The sequence below is a fragment of the Pipra filicauda genome, unplaced genomic scaffold, assembly GCF_003945595.2.
Source record: "Pipra filicauda isolate LSUMZ 115617 unplaced genomic scaffold, ASM394559v2 scaffold32_size4067784_pilon, whole genome shotgun sequence".
NCBI lineage: Eukaryota > Metazoa > Chordata > Aves > Passeriformes > Pipridae > Pipra > Pipra filicauda.
In genome coordinates, this window is record NW_024104454.1 from 3,245,991 (window position 1) to 3,254,256 (window position 8,266).

The 8,266-nt window shown below is 39.0% G+C and overlaps 1 long non-coding RNA gene across 1 annotated transcript; it reads right to left on the minus strand.

Annotated features, from left to right (window-relative positions):
* Positions 1-1,064: 1,064 nt before the first annotated feature.
* Positions 1,065-3,359, minus strand: LOC113993973. The gene is made up of 3 exons (XR_003542837.2): positions 3,257-3,359; positions 2,862-3,006; positions 1,065-1,226 (listed from the first exon to the last, which is right to left on the minus strand). It is a non-coding gene; the product is annotated as an uncharacterized LOC113993973 (long non-coding RNA).
* Between the last annotated feature and the right edge of the window lie 4,907 nt (positions 3,360-8,266).

The window sequence follows — 8,266 nt, forward strand, 5'->3', positions numbered from 1 at the left end:
CTTTTATATGCCTGAGTTATTATTGAAATCTGGCAGGATGTGATTACAGGGAGCTGTTGTTTCATGAAAGATTTTTAATCCTGTTGGCAGAGTCAGACAGGGTGTAAATTCGCAAGTTGATTTGTATGCAGATCACCCTGCTGCCTTGGTATTGATTTGAAAGATGTAGGATGAATGTTCCCTGCTTTATAAGGAGAAAAAGATACTCTGAGTCCCAAGAGCTTTTGTTAAAAACCGCTAGAGAAGACAATAGATGTCATTTCAGGAACTGGAAGAAACTGTGTCCATAATGCTTCACCTTAAATGTAGAGGTGCTGATGTCTGGTATGATGGTTATGGATGTACAGACAAGAGGCACTAGACTAATCCATTTGTTTTTCACTTTTGAGGGCATTGGCTTGACCCACAGTGCCTGTCACGGTGTAATGACCCAAATGAATCCTCTTTCTGAGAATCCTTTTAGCCCCTTCATCTAGCACCTTCTTTTTTAAAACCTCAGCATAATATCACAAATGTAGTCTCTCAGTGTCTCAGAGGGGAATGATGGAGGCTGAGTTCTCTGGCAAAAACAAGATGCACTGGCTGATCTCATGGACCCAATAACACAGGAGGAGTAGAACTGCTAGTTCTCCTAGTCCAGAGCAGGAGTACAGTTTGTCGAAGTATCAGTGAGATAGTGATTTTCCTGAAGCTTTCCCTAACCCAGATTTTAACAACCCACAAAACAGTGTAATTGTCACTTTTTCATTCTCCACCTCCAGGGCGGCATAGTATGCATGGCAGTGGGACCTTGGAGCACTTGAAGAGCTCAGGTAACCTCAGTGCCACCCCTCCAAGGCAAATGGAGCTTTACAGGTGCAAACAAGCCAATATCTGAACTAAGTGTCTGAATAACCAATATCACTGAATTCAGAATATCTTGATCCCTAGTCCAAACCTAGACGGGTTAAGCATATCTGCAACTTTGATAAAATGATTAAAAATATACACTAGGTATTTTTCCGTCTACATAAACAGACCAAAGACACAGTGAACACTAAAATAACACAAAGGACAAAATAAAATAGTAGAAACTTCAAGTATATATTTCATGCAAAGTGCGCATTTCACGCATAAGATGCCAAACAAAACTGTAGTGGAGAGGCAAAGATTAAGAAAAAATTCTGATGCAATGAGCTGTGCAAAGGAGGCAATTCCAGTGCTCCTAGTTATTTTTTGTCACAGTTCTGTAAAAAAAAAAAATAAAGTAACAGAGTAAAAATTCAGAAAACAATTTTAAAAGAAGTAAGAAGAAATTTGTTTTTAACCCAGAACACAAAGGGAAGTCAAAGACCCTGCATATTCATCCAGTTGTGTAGTATTCAAAAAGAATCAGGTATTTAGGCAAACAACAAAGTTACCTCTTAAATTGGACTAGATATGATACTGTGAGGAATACTAAAGCTTTCACTACTGATTACTGCAGACCCAGTGAATTTAAGCTGCTGCGCTCAGCACAAGGATGGTAGTCTATAAAATCTCTGTCCTTTTGGAGCAGAATAGGTCGTAATAGAGGCTGCAAGACAGCTGCCAGTAAACTACTTGAATAGTTAAAAGAAAATTAAGATAATGTGTGAGCATATTTTTTAACACCTTTATCACCAAACAATTTTATCACCTGAGTTAATCTTTCATGCCAAAATAAACTCTGATGAAGCTCACAAGTCTACCAGTGGGTCCTATCAAATACTTGTATATGTTGAATGGACTTGCTAAAGTCAAAGAGAATTCCTTCTTCCAGCTTTTCATTTCTGATTTGAAAGTGAGTGCACAGTTATCTGTGCTGTTGATGGACAAGATGACTACTTTTTCTCCTGATGCCGCTTGAATACATCTTTTAACATACTGCAGCCCAGTCCAGATTACCTGCTGAACACTTACAAAACACTGGGTTCTCAGGTTATCCATGCACAGTGTAGATGCAAGACTAGAAGTATTAATGAACTGTTCTACTTCTACCCTGTAGCAGATATGGTCCTCAAACAGGTGGGTAATGGGTCTTTCTGTATATGGCAGTAACACAAAAACTAGGCTGTTCTCAGAGGGCAGGAAGGAGGAGTTCTGGTTAGACCTTTATCATGATAGACAGGACAGTTATTAGATCCTTAACAATCTAATGCATGTCATAGGGGCAAGCATTGCTGCTCTTTTCTGCATACTGAATTTTGGGTGTTTTGGTTTTTTTTAGGTTCATTGTTCAACTGAGATGAGATCATTAGATGTATCTAATGATCTATCTGTCCTCAGAAAATTGTCTGTTTAAAGGAGCGTGTTAACTCCACGATAATGTCTGGGAGGGCAAGAACTCATGCTCCTTATATAATTTTCAGAATATTCAATAGCCAGAAATTCTTTGCAAGAAGCTATGCCTGGCTGTAGAGATTTGTGTCAGTCATTAAGGTTGTAGCTGATCTGTCTCATCATTGATCTTCCACCTTTTATGCAATGTAAAATGAAGCAATAATGTAATTTTAACAGTTTTTAAGCCATTAAAAACTTGTGATAGAGGTGTCTCCGCTCTCTCTCCTTTAACAATTTACATAAATTTTCTGTTGTTTCAGGGTCCCTGAATGTTTTGGCGTCAAATTGTTCCCTCTCAACTGCATATCTGCTTGGAATATTGAACAAACACTGAAGTAGGAACTTCAGGGATATTGGTGGCACCTCTAGAAATTATCCTTGACTTTCCACATCCTCCCCTCAGAGATACATTGTTTGACATGGACACAGGCTGCCATAATTCAATATGACACACCAAATCATCCCATGTAGCTTTCACGATCACATTAACTCTCTAATTCTCAATAGTGCTAACAACTCACCTTTAGGGATGCAAATTAATTAAACTCTTTTAAATTTTCCCCCCTCATTACTTCCATGGGTGAAGTTCACAGAGCTCTTCCAAGAAATGGTATCCTTCAGATGACCCAAACCATGGGTGACAGTCAGCCTCATTCTCTGTGCAAACTGTGTTGAGTGTAATACAAAACCTCAGTTTTGATTCAGAGACTGGGAGAAAAGGGGTTTGGATTATAAGAGCAATGAAAGCAAGAGAGATAAAAACAATAAAGAGGAAGCAAAATTTCTCTAAGACAGACCTTGTTTGTTTTCAAACAATAAATAAACATAATTAAAGAGGATGCAGAAAATGTAGAATCTAGATTAATAGAATCATACTCTATGACCATATGCTGTCTATGATTAAAGGTCCAATTACCCTTTGTAAATAACGTGTCCCTCACATGTGTGCCTTGGAAGTCATGACCACTAAGGGTAGCTGTTCCTGGCCCTTAATTGTGTCTGTGTGCTGTGAGTGTGATTGAGGGAAAGAGTTTACAGTCTTGTTGTTCAATGGTGCTATGCTACCTTTCCCAGGTGGACCAGGTGATCTTTCGAGGTCCATTTTGTCCCAAGCTGTTCTATGATTCCATGGTTCTATGACTCTGTTCCTTCTTGCATTCTGTTTTGCAGAAGTAGTTCTCGTGCATGTGTACGAATCCATCATGTTTCCAATTTGTTTGAATGCATTAGGTATACTGTCATGAGTCTTCTGGAAAAGGGAGAGACACAGTCAGTTTCTTATATACTGGGAGGATCAGGAAGCTCCATGTCTGTCTCTCTCCCTAAGCCTCACATCTCAGGAGTGAGAAATGTTCTTTAAACACTAATGTTTTACGTTTCCAGCATAGTTCTTGTGTCATGAGGCAACCAGTGATAGGTAAGTGTATATTTAAATAAGTGCTTTTATATTTAAATAACTGCAGCCATGCAAGACCACTAGGAAGGAATCTAAATCTTTCAAGCATTGCAAATTCACATACATGTCAATATTTTTAATGAAGAAAATGGGAAGAATCTCATATATACTGGAACTACTACAGGTTCACTCTGTTCTTACAAATCAGCCCTGGTGTGAATCTGGGATTATTCTGTGCATGCTTAGGCAGCTATGTCAGCTACCCTGGCAAGGTAGATTACATGAAAATCATTAAGTTACTAGTAGAGATGTAAGTCAAAGCCTTGCCTTCGTTCCTATTAGGTGAAGAAATGGATCATGTATTTTTGGAAGGATCAAATGAGCATGGGTCATGAGCAAATACAGACTTTATCTTTCACAAGTGTTAAATTTTACTAGGGTTCGTAGCTCTTAGTTTAGACATCACCCTCTTCTAGACAACCGTGGGTTGTCTCATGGGATTTTCATAGGTGTTGGCTTAATATACCCAGAACTTAAACCTGTCTTTGTGTTCACAATCAATTATTTCTTTATATGCAACTTTGTCATAGCTCCTTCACTCACCTGCTATGAATTTTGAAGTCCTTAACTCATGTACTGAGTCTGAGAACAATCGAGATGCAGAGTGGTTTGTAATATTGATGTTCACTGGGACCAGTTCGTCAGAATGATAATGTAGCCAGCACAGATCACCAAGCCACAGAAATCTGTGCAGTTTCACCAGAGATCTTCTATTAATAAAGGGTAGGTCTTTGTGCCTCTCTTTGCACTTTAAATTTTCCTCTATGTAGAATAAGGAGGGTTTTCATGTTATTTTATCACTACATCTCTTTCCCTTTCACCTTTACTAATTCATATTCCAAACCTCAGAAAAATAAGAATTAAATAAGGTCATAGAGGAAAACATCCTCAGGAACCAGTTCAAAGAAACATTTGGTGAAAGCCATCTTATTTTGGCAATAGTCCTGTATTGATTTTCAGTGAAATAGGAAGAAAGGGAGTCAGGTGAGTGTGTGAAAATAAAGCGTATCCTGATCTAATGGAAATCTTTGCCCAGTTCCATTTTTCTGGATTCCTTGTTCTCCGTGCAACTGTATGTGTGAGTTTTATATGTAGTCCACCATTCACCTCAGTAATTTTGTTCTGCTATGCATCTTTTCCTCCTTGTCACTCACCAGCACTCATATTCTTTCCAAACACAAGCAAATGATATATTGAGACCTAGCAACAAATTGAACTTAATCATTTTAGTTGCATCCTGTAAACTGTGATCCAGCAAAATTAAGTCAGTCATTTTCAGGTAGAAAATTACACTTCTGTGGAGTGATGCATCAGCAAAATCTCAGTCACTCAGCCTTGAAAACAGTTACCAAAGCAAAAGCTATTTTAGTTGCAAAAAGATGAAGCAATTATTAATTTTATCTGTCCCTAATTTGTTTTAATGACTGCATCAGAGCAACATTAAAACCTCAGACTTCAGACTATTGTAACCAGCCAATGCAGATAGAAGTTCGTGATAAATGTCATATGGGTAATTAAGTTTATGCATGAATAATTTGTTACGTCATCTGGGGGGAATGTGGCATTTTTTGGATGACACGTAAAATTAAATCCTGGACATCTCACACTTCTACTCACAAATAGCTAGCTGTGATCTTTAGGCAACTTTCTGACAGTTCCTTCCCTCATGGTATCCTAAGCCTTTGTGGCAATTTCGGTTGTGTGCAGAATTGTTCTGCAGATTCCAGCCATCAGTTTTCATTACTGTGTGGTGCTAAAAACAGAGCAGAAGGTCCTTTTGCAGACAAATGTATAATTTTTTTCAGGTTTTTTTGTGGATATTTTATGCAAGCTAAAGCAGCACAGAGAAGAGTAAGGATGCCTGGAGTTGTTTTTGATCTCACAAATTCAGTTTTAACTCTTCTGGCTAGAGAAGAATATCTTCTCAAACCCATTTTCCTGAGTGAGATCAGACACCAAATTTGTAAAGAGTTTTATCTTTGTAAATGAAATGTAAATATAAATTATGTGTTTGAGTTTGAATGGTCCTCAGACTAGTTTTGGCTTAATGAGTGGTGATATTCTTTGTTTTACTTAATGAGCTATACTGGTGAGGTTCACTCAGTATGACTAAAGGTACCTGAGTCATGTCCTCACTGTGCATGTTGAGCAAACAGACAGAGAGATAGATATACACTAGCTATTTGCGATTCCATGGTTGGTGTCACTGTGTTAAAATTCCTATTTAACTGAAAGAAAATGGATATCGAGCTGTATTAGCCTGATTGCATGTCAGGTTCTGCACTCAGTTTGAATTATTAGCAAATAGCCAAGGAAAATTGATTGTATTTTAAAGGTCCTGTGAAAAGTTTTAGAGCTGCACATTAGGATGTGGTGTTAACCAAATGAGAACTAATAATTTTCAGTAACATTAGTAATCACCCATTCTACCTTACCTCTTCAAAGTACACTAATTTTCCTTGAATAGGCACAATAAACAAAAGTTTCAAAGTGCTATTAGCTTCTGTGTAGGATTCACAGCAAGACACTATATAGTTTTTCCAGCAGTCAAGAGACTCATCTTGCTACGCTGCAGATCTCAAGACCAAAGATATTGGAAGTAATGTACCACAAAACTGGTCATGAGCAAGACATGAACATACCTACCAAAGCTGGTTTCTAATACCGGAAAAACTGCAGTGGAAAGTCAATGTGGTGGTCTCTGGTTGTGAATTACAAAAGAGAAAAACCCCTCTGCCATCCTCCAGCACTGAGCCCTAGATGTCCTGGCAGAGCCAGGCAAATGACAAGTCTTGCCACAGTTTGTGGATGCTGGAGGACCTGAGGGCTGCAATGCACAACCATAGTGCCAGGAGCACATTTTCCAGGATGGTACCAGTGTATTGGGCTAGAACGAGCATTCTATCACTGAAGAAAAAAACCCCACGAGGCAGAGTACCATAGCAGCACCAAGAATGGGAATTTTTAATTTACCTGAGCCTGAAATGGGTTCCTGTCTACATTTGCCACCAGGTCAAGGGAGCTGATTCAGCCCCTCTACTCCACTCTTACAAGACCCCATATGGAATGCTGCATCCAACTCTTGGGTCCCCAGCCCAGGAAGGACATTGACCTGTTGGAGTAAGTCCAGAGGAGAGCCACCAAGATTTTAGAGGGATGAAGCACCTCTCCTAAGAGGAAAGGTTGAGAGAATTGTGTTGGTTCCACCTGGAAAAGAGACGGTTTAGGGGTGACCAAATTGTGGTCTTCCAGTACCTGAAGAGGGCCTACAAGAAAGATGGAGAAGGACTTTTTACAGGAGCATGTAGTCATAGGACAAGGGGGAATTGCTTCAAACTGAGAGGATGTTTAGACTGGATATCAGGAAAAAATCCTTTACTGTAAGGGTGGTGAGGCACTAGAACAACTTCCCCAGAGAAGCTGTGGATGCCCCATCCCTGGAAATGTTTAAGGCCAGGTTGGATGGATTTCTGTACAACCTGATCTAGTGTTCATGGCATGGGGGTTGGAACTAGAGGATCTTTAAGGCCCCTTCCAACCCAAACCATTCAATGATTCTATAATTTCCCAGAGGAAAATGTAATTCCATCAACTCTGTCCAGTTGTAGTGACCAGCTTCTGACATGGCAGGTATATAGAAGTTGGTCTTCAATTAGGAAAATGCCTGCCTTGGATTTCATTGCCAACATCAGTGAAATAGCATTAACAGTCATGTTCATATAAAGACTTGGCATAATTTCTAATAATATGCCCCAGACAAAAAAAAAAAGTCTCAAAACACTATTATCAGAATAGCCAAGTGGTATTTTTGTGTTACGGAAGTTCAGTTCCAGAACTGCCACTTTTTGGAGGGGACGTGAGCTCGTTAATATGCAGCTCTGCACTGAAAGGGGTATGAAGAAACGTAATCTGTGTGAGTTGTCAACAGCCTGCCAGTGGGAAGCTGAAATACTTTTTGCAAATGCTCCATGCGTGGAAGAGATTTTGTGCTTTGCAGTGCCTCTGTGAGAATACCACCCATGAGCACATAGTGGAATTGAAGATTACATTCATTCTGGTAGGACAGTTAGACTGCAGAGCTTTGACATTTCTGAGATGTTAAGGCAAAGGCAAGGAGAGCTACAGAATAGCTATCAAAAATAGGCATGTTTCTCCAGCCTTGTCATGGTTAATCTTTGTCTTTATTAATGTATTTTCATTCTACCTTTACACAAGGTTGGAGTTACTTTCTTGTCCTGTACAGGATTCTGTACTGAGACCTGTGCTGCTGAAATTATTCCTAAATGACCTATTAAAGAAGATAAATAGTGAGGAAACAAAGTCTGCAAACAATACAAAACCACTCAAGAGATTGCCAGACAATGAAGTTTTGTAGAAGGGTCTTGTGATACTAACAACTGGGTTATAAAACAAATTAAATTAAATGTATAAAAGAAAACAAAGTAATGTTTAAGGAGAAATCAATGCACA